Raw genomic sequence first — 17,370 nt, forward strand, 5'->3', positions numbered from 1 at the left:
CCTCGATACATTGGTCCATTTCAAATCCTGGAGAGGATTGGACCGGTGGCGTATCGGATGGCTCTACCACCTCATCTTTCGAACCTGCACGACGTGTTTCACGTGTCGCAGCTTCGGAAGTACACTCCTGATGCTAGCCATGTGTTGGAACCCGAATCGGTTCAGTTAAGGGAAGATTTGACGCTTCCAGTGGCTCCAGTCAGAATTGATGATACTAGTATTAAACGGTTGCGTGGGAAAGATGTTTCACTAGTCAAAGTGGCATGGAGTCGAGGCGGTGTTGAGGAACACACTTGGGAACTTGAGTCGGAGATGCGAACGGATTATCCGCAGTTATTCTCAGGTAATTGCATTTGAATTTTGTGGGCAAAATTCCCAATTAGGTGGGTAGAATGTAAAACCCGGTTAATTAACGGCTAATTAACCCATAAATGAGAATTTATTCTAGAAAGCCTAAAATGTGATTTTTATGGCTAAATGTGATAGAGGAGATTGAGACGAGAATTTTGGTACCAATTTTATAGAATTCGGACCAAGATTGGACCGAACGGGCCAAACCGGGCCAACCGGACCCAAAGTGGGCCCTTGGCCCAACATAACTTAACCAAAACCCTAGTTTTCAGCACTCTCTCTCCTCATTACACACACAAACACGCTGAATTAGAGGGAAGGGGGGAGAAGAACACTCTCTCAAACTTCTTCCTCTCACTTGATCTTCAAACCACCATAACTTTTGATCTAGAGCTCCGATTGCCGCTCCGTTTATGGCCACGCGTTCACCGCGGAGAGCTCTACAAAACCCATACAATTAATCTTGAGGTAAGCCACGTGTTTCTGTTCGAAATTCCAGCCCTTATTTTCGAGTTTCATGGGTAAAATGTTGAGATTTTGGGTTCTTTGATGTTATAGGGCCCAACTCTCTTGAAGGAGAAGGTTAATCTTGTCTCCTTGGACCTTGGGTGTGGTAAGATTCTCAACTCTAGTGTAATTTTGTTGTTCTATGATGTTTGGGTTTTGAGATGTTGTGTATGGGTATGATGGTTGTGGCTTAGGTTGTGTATGTGTGGATATTGGAGCTTGATTGGTGATTTTGAAAAGCTTGGAAAAAGGGTTTGGTGGTGAAAAATCTGTTATTGGAGGTCTTGAGGCCTTGAGAGCTTGTGAATAAGTGGTTTGGAAGTGCTCCGGTGGAGCTTGGGAAAGTCGGCTATGGTATGGTTTCGGTTTCCCGTATCTAATATGTAATGTGGTAGGAAATACTTAGGCTAGAGGCCCTAAGATAGGCATTGAATTGTTGATGTTGTTGAATGGTTGAAATATATGATGTGGTCATATATGTGATGACGATTTTTGATGCCTTGTTGGTATGAGGTATGAGGAATGTGTATGTTGTGATATATGCTTGATGATTGGGTATGGTTGAATTGTGGATTGAACCATGTTGATGGTGAGTATGATGTTGATTGTGTACCATAATGATTTATTGGAATTGGTGTTGTTGAGAATTGGCATGAGGAATAGTATATGATATGTCAATGTGTTTGTATTTGAGCCACTTGGGTGAAGTGGGATAAAATGATGAGATAGTAATTTTGGTAAATTGTGGTAATGTGTCAATGTGTGAGTTGAGGAGGATTGATGTTGAATTTGATACATTTTGATTGATTTCAAAGAAAAGGGATGAAATTGGCATGTTTTGATTGACTTTGAAAAGAATTGAAAATGGTTTGTTTTGAAAATGGCATATTGTGGTTTTGTATGAAAATATGGTTTTTGGGCATACTTTGACGGGACATAACTTGGACTACGGATCTCCGTTTTGTACCAAATCTGTTTAGAAATGAAATTGGATCCGGGATGTCCATGCCGTTCGAAGAACGGATGAAAAATGATTTAAAATGAGGAAGTTATGTCCATTGGAAGTTTGGGGTCTAAATCTGCGAATTCTGCAGTTTTAACTTAGAAAATTTTTAGCAGAATAACCCCTTGTGCGTGGGCGCACTTGGCGCGTGCGCGCCGATCTTCCAGAAGTCGCCATCCACGCGTGCGCGTGATGTGCGCGGGCGCGCCGATAGTGCTGCACCCAATGCCCAGCCATTTTTCAGAGAGTTGTGCCAGAACTGTGCCAGCTCTGTGCCTGGGGCACGAGAGTATCCCCGCGTACGCGTGGTTGACGCGTGCGCGTCGATTGGCAAATTTTGAATCCACGCGTTAGCGTGCATGACGCTTGCGCGTCGATGAGTTTTCGAGGCCATCCGCGCGTGCGCGTGGAGTGCGCGTACGCGTGGCCCTGTTTTCATCCCAAAGTTGATTTTTGAGTTTTAAAAGCCAAATCTCATACTTCTAAGCCTCCGATCTCACCATTTATGTCTTAAATCATTATGACCTGCCTAGCTATTAAAAAGGGGCTAGGGAATGAGGTAACTTGCGAGTGAAGCAAGGGAAAAATGAATGATCAATGAGGATCAAGATGATTATGTGAGATGCGGAGGATGGTGGTGGAAGTGCTTGTTATGCCATGGGCCGAAAGGCTATAATTGTTAATGAAATGGCTGGTTATGGATTTAACCGTGAGCCGGAAAGGCTGTGTATGATATGAATATTGGCTGGTTCTGGACTGAACCGTGAGCCGGATGGCTGATATGGATGTTGATCCATGGATGAGAATTCATGCATGTTTATGCTGAATTATTGATAATTGAGATTTGCACTTCCACTATCAGAGGCACGAGATCCCTGGGAGAAAGCAGTGGCTAGCCACCACGTGCTCCAGGTGGAGGCTCGAGACTCTGTTGACCCTATGTCGTAAGTGTGGCCGGGCACTGTGAAAGACCCAGATGAGCTCGCCCCCGAAATATTCACCAGTGAGGGTGATGGATATGGATCATGTTTATGATCAAGTTTATAACGAGTATAACTCGAGTTGGGGATGCGCGACAGAGGGACAGTCCAATGGTTAGCGACCAGGACTTGTCGGGTTGGCTCTATAACCGACAAGATGATATCATCAGCCACTAGGGACAGGCATTCATCATATGCATACTATGTGAATTGTTTGAGGTTGCCTATTTGACTGCATAATACTTGCTAATTGTCTAAATGCCTTAACTGCTCCTATTTGTATATTCCTTGTTTGATATAACTGTGTTTGCTACATTATACTCCTGCTGGTGGTTGGGAGGTTTGAAGGAATTGGAAAGGGAAGTATTAGTTAGACTGAAGAATCTTTAGTCAGATGCCCTTATATGGTTTAGCTTGTTTATAAGCTTTGATATTATCTGGAGGAAGTTCTAGGATTGCCTTTGGCTTCCCTCCATTATTATGTATTATATATGTGGAAGCTGTTACCATGCTGGGGACCTCTGGTTCTCACCCATGCGGATTTTGTGGTTTTCAGATGCAGGACGTGTGGTTTCCCGCTGAGGCATGCTGGAGACTTCTAGAGTTGCGAAGATCCTTTGTTCTCGGGGCTATGTTTTGGTTTATATGTTTTGCTTAGATACTTTTATCTCCATTAAATAATACAAACTGTGATGACTCCTCTTATGGGAGATTTTGGAGAATAGGTTTTATGTATTTGTGTCCCTTTGGGTTTCCTTTGGGGTTTTCCTTATTTTTATCATATGTATATATTACTATGCTCGGACCGGTTATCTTCGCAGCCGGATCTTGAGTGTTGATATTCCTGTTTTTGACACTCCTTTGTATATATATAATCTCGCGTTGGTTATCCTTATTCGTTACGTTAACGATCGGAGTGTTGCGCTTTTGAGTTGCGGTTTTTGTTTACCCCTTTTTCTACAAAGGCTCCTAGTTATAATCAATCATTAATACTACTATACGTACTAATTTTTATTTTAGAGGTCGTAATACTTTGCCATCTCTGAATTATGACTTAAGCATAAGACTCTGTATGGTAGGGTGTTACATTATAGTATCAGAGCAGTTCATTCCTGTAGAGCCTGAGGGGTGGACTGACTATGCTTCTGTGCATTCTCTGTGTGTGTGTTATGTGCTATTAGTATATCTGCTTGATATAATTGGCATAAACATTCATGAGCATGCATTTGGGACTTTGAAGCACTAGACTTCCGATATTGAGACTGATCAACTTAATATCGATTGTTGGGTGTGTATAGGAACCAGATGGCGCCTCGTGGACGCGGTAGAGGTAGTGCGAGAGGTCGTACGAATGCTCGTGCACCGGAGAATAACCCTAATGACCCGGTGAACTTTATGGCTGCGTTGGAGAACATGGCTGCTGCTATGCAAGCCACTGCTGAGGCTCTTGGTCAACAGATGAACAACCATGGTAATGATGGAGGTGGAGTTCAGGGCCCGATGACTCTAGCAAACTTTTTGAAGGTTAATCCGCCTAAATTCAAGGGGACTACTAGCCCGACTGAGGCTGATACATGGTTTCAGGCTATAGAGCGAGCACTGCAAGCACAAGTAGTACCTGAAGGACAGCGTGTCGAGTTTGCTACCTATATGCTCACAGGTGAAGCGTCGCATTGGTGGCAAGGCATCCAACGTCTTCTGCAGCAGGGTGATGACTATATCACTTGGAATGTCTTCCAAGAAGAGTTCTATAAGAAGTACTTTCCAACTTCTGCTAGGACGGCTAAGGAACTTGAATTGTTACAGCTGAAGCAGGGTACTATGTCCATATCAGAGTATACTGACAAGTTTGAGGAGCTGTTCAGGTTCTCTCGTATGTGCCAAGGGACTCCGGTGGAATATGAGGAATGGAAGTGTGTTAAGTATGAAGGAGGACTCCGGAGTGATATCTTCAGTTCAGTGGGACCAATGGAGATTAGGACCTTCTCCGAATTAGTGAACAAGTGTAGGGTTGCTGAAGAGTGTGTGAAAAGGGCAACCGCTGAGAAAGAGAGTCACAAAGGATCATTCCCACATAACCGAGGGAAGAGCTTTGCACCTAGAGGTCCATCTTTCAAGAGGGGAGGCTCTTTCAGGAGGCCCAACAACAACAACTCCCAAGGAAGGAAGTTTGGGAAGCAGCCTCAGAATGATCAAGCTTGTGCTAGGTGTGGAAGTCACCATCCGGGAGCACCATGCAAGGCCGGATGGGGTTTGTGCTACAATTATGGAAAGGCGGGGCATAAAGCCGCAAGTTGTCCGGAGAGGCAGAAACAAGGTGCTGGGAAGGCACAACAGACTGGTCGGGTGTTCACCACTTCAGCTATAGGTGCTAAGGGATCTGAGACACTTATTCGAGGTAACTGTGAAATGGCTGGTCAAACTTTAAATGCTTTATTTGATTCGGGAGCATCACATTCATTCATTGCATTTGAGAAAGCCCATGAGTTAGGACTGAAGATTGTAAGTTTAGGTTATGATCTAAGAGTGTACAATGCTACCCATCTGAGATGTTTACAATTTGTACCTCAAAGATTCCCAGCTTCTCTATTACAGAGAGTGGCATGAGGTTTATACTTGACTCTAAGTCACACAGATCCTTCTAAAAGGTCATGGTGCCTATGGTGCAAGGGATTAGGAAGCGTCCAGGATCCGGGAGCTTCTGAGGTAGATTCAGTTGAACCAAAATATTGAGTTCTTTGGAAAGCACTGGAGGTTCTTCCTCCAATATCTTTGTACCAAATGACTTGGCATTCAGCTTCATAAGAGATCCTAGGTACCGAGCAACTTGCTCTTCTCTAGTGTCCTCATCCTCATCAGAGGATGAGTATTCATCAGAACTCATGCACTGCAAGATTGCATGCAAAGGAACCTTTATAGTCTTTGTATGAGCCTTGGTTTCCTTTAGTTCTTAGATAGAGATTTCTTAAGTGGGTATTGGGAACTCAGGGGGTGTGCCATTACTGGCATTTAACACCAGCTCTTGTGGCTCTTTGGGCGTTGAACGCCCATCATGCACCCCTTCACTGGCGTCAAACGCCAGGTTCCTTACCAAGTTGGGCATTGAACACCCAGCAGAGCTGTCCTTACTGGTTTTCAACCCCTAGAGTGCCTACCTGCTTGGGCGATGAACGCCCAGTGAGGGCTTCCTCACTAGCGTTCAGCGCCAGGCTCTTGGCCAGTTTGGCGTTGAATGCCCAGTGAGGTCTTTCTCACTAGCGTTCAATTCCATCCCATTTTTTCCAAATTCGGCCTCTACCTCTATGGTGATGACCTTGCACTCTTCTCTTAGATTTACTTCAATGTTACTAGGAAGAGTACCAGAAGGAGTCTCAGGGATTCTCTTGCTTAGTTGACCAATTTGTTCCTCCAAATTTCTGATGGAGTATCTTTTTTCAGTTATGAAACTATGAGTGGTCTTAGAGAGGCTAGAGACTAGAATGGCTAAGTCAAAAAGGCTTTGCTTAGGAGTCACCATATTCCCTTGAGAAGATGGGAATGGTGGCCTGTTGTTGAACCTATTGTGGTTCCTTCCACCTTGATTATTATTGAAGCCTTACTGAGGCTTCTGTTGATCTTTCCATGAAAGGTTAAGATGATTCTTCCACGAAGGGTTGTAGATATTTCCATAAGGTTATCCCATATAATTCACTTCCTACATGGTGGGTTGATTAGGATCATAAGCTTCTACTTCAGAAAAAGCTTTTTGAGTGCTGCCAGCTGCAGCTTCCATTCCAGTAAAATGCTAAGAGATCATATTGACTTGCTGGGTCAAGATCTTGTTCTCAGCCAATATGGCATTTAGAGTATCAACTTCAAGATCTCTTTTCTTCTGAGAGACCCCATTATTCACAAGATTTCTCTTAGAGGTGTGCATAAATTGGTTGTTTGCAACCATCTCAATGAGTTCTCTAGCTTCTGCAGGCGTTTTCTTTAGATGAAGTGATCCACCTGCAGAGTTGTCCAATGATATTTTGGATATCTCAGACAGACCATCATAGAAGATACCTAGGATAGACCACTCTGAGAGCATGTTAGGAGGACACCTCCTGATCAGTTGCTTGTATCTTTTCCAAGCTTCATAGAGGGATTCACCTTCTTTTTGTCTGAAGGTTTGAACTTCCACTCTGATTTTGCTCATTATTTAAGGAGGAAAGAATTTGGCCAAGAAAGTATTGACAAACTTTTTCCAAGCGTCTAGGCTCTCTTTAGGTTGAGAATCCAACTATATTTTAGCTCTGTCTCTAACAGCAAAGGGAAAGAGCATAAATTTGTAGACCTCAGGATCCACTCCATTGGTCTTAACAGTGTCACAGATTTGCAAGAATTCTGACAGAAATTGGTGTGGATCTTCTAGTGGAAGTCCATGGAACTTACAATTCTATTACAGAAGAGAGACTAACTAAGGCTTAAACTCAAATTTTTTAGCTCCAATGGCAGGTAGAGAGATACTTTTGCCATAAAAATCAGAGGTAGGTATGGTGAAAGCACCAAGAACCTTTCTTGCCTCTCCTTCATGAATGGGTTCGGGTGCCATGTTCTCTGCCTGTTTAAAATTTCCTGAGAGGTTTCTTCGGGAGTGTTGTACTTTAGTTTGTTGTAAGCTCCTCCTTAAAGTCCTCTCAGGTTCAGGATAAAGACTAAAGAGAGGCTCTTTATCCCTATTCCTGGTCACAAACAAGAAAACACAGATACAACAAGAAAGGAAATTTCTATGCCAGAGGACAGAGAACTCCTAGTGAGATGTGAGGGATAAAAGAAAGTAGAATGAAGATAGAACACGGAGAAAAAGAATTCGAATAAGAGAAGTAAAAAGATAAACAAGAGTTAAAATATTATTTTATTTTATTTATTTATTTAATTCGAAAATAAAGGTTGATTAATTAAAAAGAATTGAAAATTAAATGATGAATTTTCGAAAATAGAAGAGAGTGATAGAAGAGAATTTTCAAAAATAGGAGAGAGAAAAGTTAGCTAGGAAGTTTTGAAAAAGAAGAGAGAGAACAAGTAACTAATTAAGAAAGATTTGAAAACAATATAAGATAGAAGATTAGAAAAGATTTGATTTTAAAAATATTTGAAAAAGTCAACAAGATAAGATAAGAATTGAAAAAGATTTAATTTTAAATTTTAAAAGAAGATAAGATAGAAAAGATAAGATAAATTAGATAAGAAAGATAAGATAAGGAAGTTAATAGAAGATAAGTTTTAAATTACAAAGATTTGAAATCAAAATCAAAAAGTTAGTTTCTAATTTAAAAAGATTTGAAATTTAAAATTTGAAATTTGAATTTTGAAATTTAGATTTTGAATTTGAAATTTGAATTTTAAATTTCAAATTTTGAACTTTTAAATTTTGAAAAAGGTTTGATTTTAAAATTTGAAATTTAAAATTGAATTTTAAAGTTTGAATTTGAAATAAAATAAGGTAAGATTTTTGAATTTTAAAGAAAGATAAAAAGATAATATAGCAATTTGAGAAAGATATGATTTTTGAAAAGATTTGAATTTTGAAATTTAGAATTAAGACAAGATAAGATAATGATTTTGAAATTAATATTTGAAAAATTGGTTGTAATTTTGGAAAATTACAATTAAAGATAAGAGAAGATATTTTATTTTTTTATTTTTAAATTTAATGAAGAAAGAGAAAAACAACAAAAAGACACCAAACTTAAAATTTTTAGATTTAAGATACTAATTTTTTGAAAATTGAAAGGAAAAACACCAAAAGACACCAAACTTAAAAATTTCACGATCAAAACAAAAAGAAAAACAAGAACACTTTGAAGATCAAGAAGAACACCAAGAGCAAAACTCAAAGAATTCAAAGAAAACAAAAACATGCAAAGGATACCAAACTTCAAATTTTTGAAAACCAAAGATACAATTTTTGAAAAATTAAAAGAAAACTCAAGAAGACACCAAACTTAAAGATTGACACAAGACTCAAACAAAAGACACAATTCTAAAAATTTTTTAGAAAAGGACTCAAAGAATTTTGAAAAAGTTTTTGATTTTTCGAAAGAAAAAAAGAAAAATAAAATAAAAGACTCTAACAAAATTAAAGGCAATACCTAATCTATGCAACAAGATAATCCGTCAGTTGTCCAAACTCAAACAATCCCAGCAACGGTGCCAAAAACTTGGTGCGCAGAATCCCGCACTTCCGCACAACTGAACCAGCAAATGCACTGGGTCGTCGAAGTAATTCCTGAGCGAGTGAAGGTCAATCTCACGAGGATTGTGATTTGAAGCAAGTTGTGGTTATCTTGCAGATCTTATTCAGGCGAATAGAAGAGTTGTTGGATTTCGTTAAAATTATAAAAGGAATAAAGAAAACTTAACTATGTTAATATGTTTATAATGATAAGAAGATGGTTAATATGTTTATTCAACTGTGAATGATTTTTTCTACGGCAGGCTGTATGTGACTGAAGCCGGATGAGAGATCGCCAGTGCTCCTCCAGAACTGAACCCCAAGGTTAGTGTGGATCCATTCACATTGAGGGTGAAGCTCCTGCAATCCATCCTCCTTAATGATCCTACTCAAAATGCCACAGACAAGGTCGAATCTTCCGGATCAGAGAATGATGCGCCTTTGGGTTCTAGCCTCTACCACAAAGACTTTAATCTCCCCATACCTCGGCTGAACTGGTGTCTCGAGAAGTCTCCAACGAAGTCGTGGATTAGCCGTCTAAGAGATGTATAATCAAGCTGGTGGTTCAATGCTTTCCAGTTTCGTAGCACACGAACCCAAGAAGAACTCGGGTGGTTGTTAGGCACGCAGTCTTAGAATGAAGAACGAAGATACATCTTAGAATAGAGAATCAAATACGGATTGAAATAGAACAGTAATACTTTTATTAATTCATAAAACTCAGCAGGGCTCCTCCCCTAAACCTAGGAGGTTTAGAAACTTATACTGATAGAAAATACAATTATAAAAATGTGTAAAGTGTGCGTTCTCTCCTTAATGAGAGGTGTAAAAAACTTTAAATACTAAACTAATGACTAAGGATTACATTAAGAAGGGTAAAACAAGCTTTTATCCGATTAGATTTTTTATTGGATTTACGGATCGCAAGAAATCGTGGAAGGAAGTTTCAGGGTTTCCTGGCCTCATGTCACTCTCTCTCAGCTTTTCTTTCTTTTCTTCCTAACTAATTTGGTTACGATGATGATTAATTGGAGAAGATATTTATTTGGTGGGAGGATGATTTGTCAATATATATATATATATATATGTGTGTGTGTGTGTGTGTGTGTGTGTGTGTGTGTGTGTGTGACAAATCTTTCTTTCATTGCTCCATGTAGTTCGGATATGGATGGTTTGTAATTATAGAAAGATATTTGTTTCATAAATAGATTAGGTGTCATGGCTTGGTTAATCATGGGTTGGGTGTCGTGTTTTGAAGTTACTGATTCAGCAGTTCAAGTTATAAATATCTTAAACAAATAATTATGGAAACTGAATATATTAAAACACAAGAAATAACATATATAGGGTTCAATATATATCAGTTATTCATATAAATAATATTAATAACTTAAGGATGAAGGATATTTGATAAAGCATTAGCAACTCTAAGCTTATCAAGAAATATCAATAATTACTTATATCAGCTCCATTATAACTAGAGCAAATAAAATAAATAAATAACATAATAATAAAATTATATTATCATTCATTTTACTTCGGGATCCGAAGTCGACTCATCAAAATAAAACTATTTGCTTTAAAATATTATTTTAAGAAAAACTCGCGTTAGTAAAAAAATTAGAGTTGTTACATACTTGAATTTAATTGTGTATTATTTTGTCTATTTTGCTTGTGCTTGAACACCTGAGAGGTCTCTCATGCTGGTGTCGGTTGACCCTGAAGTTCATGAATATACTTTTGGAAATTTGAAGCATTTTACTTAAGATATTGAGACTGATCACCTTGATATCGCTTGTTTGGTAAGGACAGGACCCGAATGACAACTCGTGGGCATGATCGAATCCATATGTAAGTAGAAAATAAGGAAGGCACACCAAGAAATAACCAAGCCGCGCTCTTGGCTGTTATGACTACCCTTGTGAACAGGATGCACGCAAATACTGCGGCTACTAACCATGCCATGGAAAAAATGAACGGGAATGGTAATGCACTCGGAAACCATCACGTTAGGGGAAGTCAGATGACCTTAGAAACTATTCTCAAGGTCAATCCCCCAATCCTAAAGGCTCAGCTGATTCGACAGAGGCCAATAATTGGTTTCAAGAAATGGAAATGGTTGTGTAAGCAACACAAGTACCTGAGGGCCAGCTGGTCGAATTTTCTCATTACCAGGTGGCTTGGGAAGTGCAACATTGGTGGCAAGGGGCTCACCATCTATTGCAGCAAGGGAATAGAGATAGGATAATCACTTGGGAGGTGTTCAGAGAGGAGTTTTGCAAGTACTTTCTGAACTCTACAAGACAAGCTAAGGAGTTGGAATCACTACAACTAAAAAAAGGATCTATGACGGTGGCTTCTTATACTAGAAAATTTGAAGAGTTATGCCATTTTTTTAGGGTTTGTCAGGGTGCTTCGAAAGGATACGAGGAATAAAAATGTATAAAGTACCAAGATGGTTTAAAGGATGATATCATGCAAGCTGTGGCACCTCTTGAGATCAAGAGCTTTGCGGAGTTGGTAAATAAGAGCCGCGTGGAGAGGATTGCTCTAAGAAGATTGAAATCCCAAGGACCAACCGTCGTTACTGCCACAACCGGGAGCATGCAAGATCCTTTGCTCTAAGGGGCCAGAACTTCAGGAGAGAAGGTTACAATCAACAACCTTAGGAAGTCCAAAACAATTTTTGAAGGAATAATAACAACAATTATCAAGGAAGGAGGTATGAAAAGCAACCTCAGAATAACTTGACATGTGGGAGGTGTGGGAGATACCACCCGAACACTTCATGTAGAGGCAGATTGGGATTGTGCTACAACTGTGGAGGGGTTGGTCATAAGTCCTGGAACTATCCTGAGAAAGCTAACCAGAATGTTGGTAGAGTCCAACAGCAAGGCCATGTGTACGCTATAATGGCGGAGAATGCCACTAGGTCCGATATTTTGTTCAAAGGTAAATAAGTAATTGGTGGTAATGTGTTAACTGTATTGAATGACTGATAAGTTGCTAATTTACGATTGAAGACGCCAAAATTTGCATTTGAATTTAGATTTAGTAGCAGATTATATGGTGACTTAGGATAACATTGGGTATTTGGTGAATTATTGGGTGCTGAGGTAGGTAGAAATGAAGAAAAATTAGTGAGTATGATTTTTTGGTTTGAATTGATTGAAAATTGATTATTGAAAAGAGAGAAAGCTTGTAGATGGCATTAGTATACCTTGGATTTGAACTTGAAATGAAACTTTGTGAATTTTTATAATTGTGCAGATATAGGATGATAACTATTTTTAGAAAGTTGATGTTATAAGTTTTGAATTATTAGGTAATGTAAGTATAGAGATCAAAGATTTTAAGAGATTTTGATTAAGTCTTAGGATGGGTGTAAGCATTATTTAGGTCAGGTTGAGAAAGCTTAAAAGTAAGCCTAGGTTTTGTGATCTGATAAGGTAATATGACATGAATGCATGATCGGACTCTTGGTGGCTAATAATCAGAGTGACGCAGTGGAAGCTTACAGAAGTATTAACATAGGATAGTTGTGAATGGGAGTTTTAGAAGGTGACTAGAAATATCTTAGGCTTGAATACTCGAAGAGTTTAGTTGGTTAATGTAAATAACAATTTCCAGAAAATTAAGTTTGATTATGGCTGTAAGATTAGATTGATTCTGAGTAGGTTGTGAAGAGTATTATAGGTGTAATTGGATTTCTGCTTAGAATTTAAGGGATAGATTATTAGTTTTATAAGATAGATTTGGAAAATGTTAAATTGAAGCGTTGATGTTGTATAGAGGTTGAATTGAGAAAACCTGTGAAGGGTGGTGAACTTCAATCTTAGGGAAGGTTTTATAAGGGTGAGGTGAACTTGATAATAAGATTAGTTATTGATAAAAATCTAGAGAAAGCTAAGAGTGAAACAAATGAGCATGGCATGGGCTCAAGTTCGGTTTAAGTTATGACGTTGTAAAAAAGAATAAGGAATGTAGATTTGGTGTTTGAATTATTGCTGAAGGAAGGTAGAATGAGTAGTCCGGGAGTAGTTGAATTCAGTATTGATGAATTGCAGTGTAGAGGAATGCAAAAGATATAAATTGATTAAGGGACAAACAAGGTTTACATCGAAGCCGTATGGCGAGGGATAGTAAACCTGAGGTTGAGTTGGTGCTAGGAATGGAGCTAGTTTTGATTGCACGATTTGGGAGAGAAAACTATCGACTCAATCGCAGATTCTTGACTAACCCTAAGAACAACAAGGATGCATAGTGACTTGAAGACGAATTTGAGGCAACTAAATTTTGAGAGCAAAATTTCTAATTAGGTAGATAGGATGTAACACTCTAATTAAGCAAAAATTAAATAAATAATAAATTAAACAAGGGCCAACGAGGTTGGAAATATTTAGATTCATAATTTGGAAATTGAAATGTGATATTTGGATTTGTAGGATTTTTTCGAGAGGAAAAACATCATTTTTGGCACAAAAACGCGAAGTGGCGTTTTAGCCGGCAATATCGACTTAAGTCTGTCCGGTACTGCGATTGAGAAAATTAATTGTGAGTAAAGAGAGTAAAAAGTTAAATTTTAATTTGAGAAAGTAAAAATAATTAAAACGTGAATTAAAATACTAATTTTAAAAGTTTTGGTCCAAATTGGGCAAACAGGCTAAACCGATGAACCAGGCCCAAGCACAAAATATAAATAGCCTTGTTAAAGCCATTTCAGCACAACACAACAGTGTGCAACTGCAAGAGAAGAGAGGGATTGAGATAAAACCTTAGCTCCCAAAACACTCAAACTATCAAAACTTGTGATTCCGAACACTAATTGTCGCATCGTTTGCGGCAACGCGAAGCCCTTCTTATCTTCTTCAATTCTATCCAAAAAGCTTGGTAAGAACCTTGAGTTATTGATGAGCGGATAATTTATACGCTTTTGGCATTGTTTTTAGGTAGTTTTTAGTATGATTTAGTTAGTTTTTAGTATATAATTATTAGTTTTTATGCAAAAATCATATTTCTGGACTTTACTATGATTTTGTGTTTTTTTCTGTGATTTCAGGTATTTTCTGGCTGAAATTGAGGGACCTGAGCAAAAATCTGATTCAGAGGCTGAAAAAGGACTGCAGATGCTGTTGGATTCTGACCTCCCTGTACTCGAAATAGATTTTCTGGAGCTACAAAAACCCAATTGGCACGTTTTTAATTGCGTTGGAAAGTCGACATCTTGGGCTTTCCAACAATGTATAATAGTCCATACGTTGCCTGAGATTTAATGGCCCAAACTGGCGATCCAAGTCAGCATAAAAATTCTGGCGTAAAATGCCCGAACTGGCACCAGAATTGGAGTTAAACACCCAAACTGGCACCAGAGCTGGCGTTTAACTCCAAGAAAAGCCTCTACATATGAAAGCTTCAATTCTCAGCCCATGCACACACCAAGTGGGCCCCTGAAGTGGATTTCTGCATCATTTACTTATTTCTGTAAACCCTAGGTTACTAGTTCCCCCTCTGGCGCCGAAGCCAATGAACACCATTATCACTTATGTATTTTCAACGGTGAAGTTTCTACACACCATAGATTAAGGTGTGGAGCTCTACTGTTCCTCATGAATTAATGCAAAGTACTATTGTTCTTCTATTCAATTCAAGCTTATTCTTATTCTAAGATATTCACTCGTACTTTAACCTGATGGATGTGATGATTCGTGATACTCATCATCATCCTTCCTTATTAACGCGTGCCTGACAACCATCTCTGTTCTATCTGCGAGAGCTTGAGTGTGTATCTCTTGGCCTCCTGGTTCACGATGCATGGTTGCCTCTCCTGACAACAGAGCTTCCATTCCGTGCGATCAGAGTCTTCGTGGTATAAGCTAGAATCACATGGGCAACATTCTTGAGATCTGAAAAGTCTAAACATTGTCTGTGGTATTCCGAGTAGGATCTGGGATGGGATGACTGTGACGAGCTTCAAACTCGTGAGTGTTGGGAGTAGTGACAGTGTGCAAAAGGATCAATAGATCTTATTCCGACATGATCGAGAACCGACAGATGATTAGCCATGCAGGAAACCGTAGAAGACCATTCTCACTGAGAGGATGGATGGTAGCCATTGACGACGGTGATCCACCTACATACAGCTTGCCATGGAAAGGGGTATGAATGATTGGATGAAGGCAATAGGAAAGCAGAGGCTCGGAGGGAACAAAGCATCTTCATACGCTTATCTGAAATTCCCACCAATGAATTGCATAAGTATTTCTATCCTATTTTATGTTTTATTTATCGTTTAGTTATCAAAACCCCATAACCATTTGAATCTGCCTGACTGAGATTTACAAGATGATCATAGCTTCCTTCAAGCCGACAATCTCAGTGGGATCGACCCTTACTCATGTAAGGTATTACTTGGACTACCCAGTGCACTTGCTGGTCAGCCGCACAAGGTTGTGTATCACGATTTTGTGTACCAATTATCATACCCGCATTTTCGTATTTTATGCTAAATTCGAAATTTGGCTTTTGATATTGAGAAATCTTGTGATTTTGGTTATTTATAGGGGTGTTCTAGTATGAGCTATTGGTGAGGTTCATCAACCATTTCCATGGGTTAAGGTAAGGAATTCCCAAATCCTTGTTGTTCATCAAATCTCATCAACCCTAGATTAATGTTAGTGTTGTTGGGAGAATTTGGCACACTTTGAGGACTTAAATTTGCTTGTGAAACTTTTGGGGTGAGCCTTCGAGTGGAGAATTCAAGTGTTAGGTATGAACCACTGTCATTAAAGGTACGATTTAACTTTTATTTAAGTACTGTGTGGTGTGATGAAAATTCATAAGTTAAGATGCTCCTAATTTTAAACTTGAATGGTTTGATTGAATTTATTAGTATGTATAGTGAATGTATGAATGGAATTGATATTGGATAATGATTTTGTATATATGAATTTGTATTGAATTGATAAATGTTGGGTCGGAGGCCATGAAATTGGACTAGGGGCCGTGGAATTTTGCCGGAGGCTGTGAAGGTAAGCCCGGTAAGTTGATGAATGGTTATGATTGAGGTTGAATTATGAGATTGTTGGTTTGAGGTTGAAATTAAGGTTGAATTGTGAAGTTATTGGTTTGAGATTGAAATTAAGGTTGAATTGTAAAATTGAATGGTTTAGGGTTGGAATGTGTGAATTGCAAAGGTTTGAGTATAAATAAATGTGAATGAGTGATTTGGATTGGTTAGAGGTCATTATGTTGAGTTGAAATTGATAAGGCTTGTGAATCTTTGGAAATTTAGTAAATTCTATTTTTTGGTAAAAAATCAATTTTGACCAACTTCGGTGAATCGTAACTTGGTCCTCGAAATTAGAAAATTCGCAAAACTAGATTTTTATGAAAATTTATTTATAAATCTTTCCAACAATTCAAGAATGGTTGAAAAATGAATTTTGTGAAAAAAGATACAAAGGTTTGAATTTGGCTTCAAAACTGGTTTTCTGGACCATATCAGCTTTTTCACATTCTAATATGGCATGCATACGTGGGAGTTGGCTGATAAGTCCATGTTTGATGATATATTTTAGCTTGAATTGAATGGGTTTCATCATATAAACTCACACTTGTTCACTAAAATAGCATACTTTTATGTTTGATCCCTAAATTGAACCTAAATGTGAAAACATGCGTTTTTGTGCTTGAATTGAGCAATTTAATTCCACTTTTATTCTATTCGATGCCGTGATATGTTTGTTGAGTGATTTTAGGTCCTAGAGGCAAGATTGGTTTGGTAAAAGTGGAAGAAAGTAAGCAAAAAGGGAGAAAACATGAAGAAAACAAGGAAAAGCACACATAGCGACGTGTGCGTGCGCACAAGTGCCTGTGCGTATGCACAGGAGGATTTTCAGCTAAGTGTGTGGACGCACACATCTGTGTGTCCGCACAGGTCCCTGCACGTGATTTTGTTAATGAAACATGTGCTGTGCAATTTTGGGGGCCTTTGGCCCAATTTTGGAAGGCTTGGATGCTGAAATCAAGTGCTATATGAAGGGAACTTCATGCCATATGAAGAGAGCCATCTTAGGATAAGAAAAACACATAGTAGGAGTAGGAGTAGTGTAGATTAGGAAATTCTCTCTTAGGGTTTAGTTAGGGTTTGTAGCATTTTATACTTCAAGTCTTGCTTTTGGATTTTGCAATTTATATTGTAAGTATTTCTTTAATTGTCTCTTTTAATTACATTACTTGTTCTACACTTTCTTATATTTCCATTTCTCTTGTTAATATTTACTTTGCTTTGCAATTTTGGATTTCTAGTTGTTTAATTTGATGTTTGATGC

The 17,370-nt window shown here is 38.6% G+C and overlaps 1 non-coding gene across 1 annotated transcript; it reads left to right on the forward strand.

Annotated features, from left to right (window-relative positions):
• Positions 1-6,906: 6,906 nt before the first annotated feature.
• On the forward strand, positions 6,907-7,015 carry LOC130977866 (small nucleolar RNA R71). Its single transcript, XR_009085539.1, has one exon. It is a non-coding gene; the product is annotated as a small nucleolar RNA R71 (small nucleolar RNA).
• The last annotated feature ends 10,355 nt before the right edge of the window (positions 7,016-17,370 follow it).

The sequence above is a fragment of the Arachis stenosperma genome, chromosome 4, assembly GCF_014773155.1.
Source record: "Arachis stenosperma cultivar V10309 chromosome 4, arast.V10309.gnm1.PFL2, whole genome shotgun sequence".
NCBI lineage: Eukaryota > Viridiplantae > Streptophyta > Magnoliopsida > Fabales > Fabaceae > Arachis > Arachis stenosperma.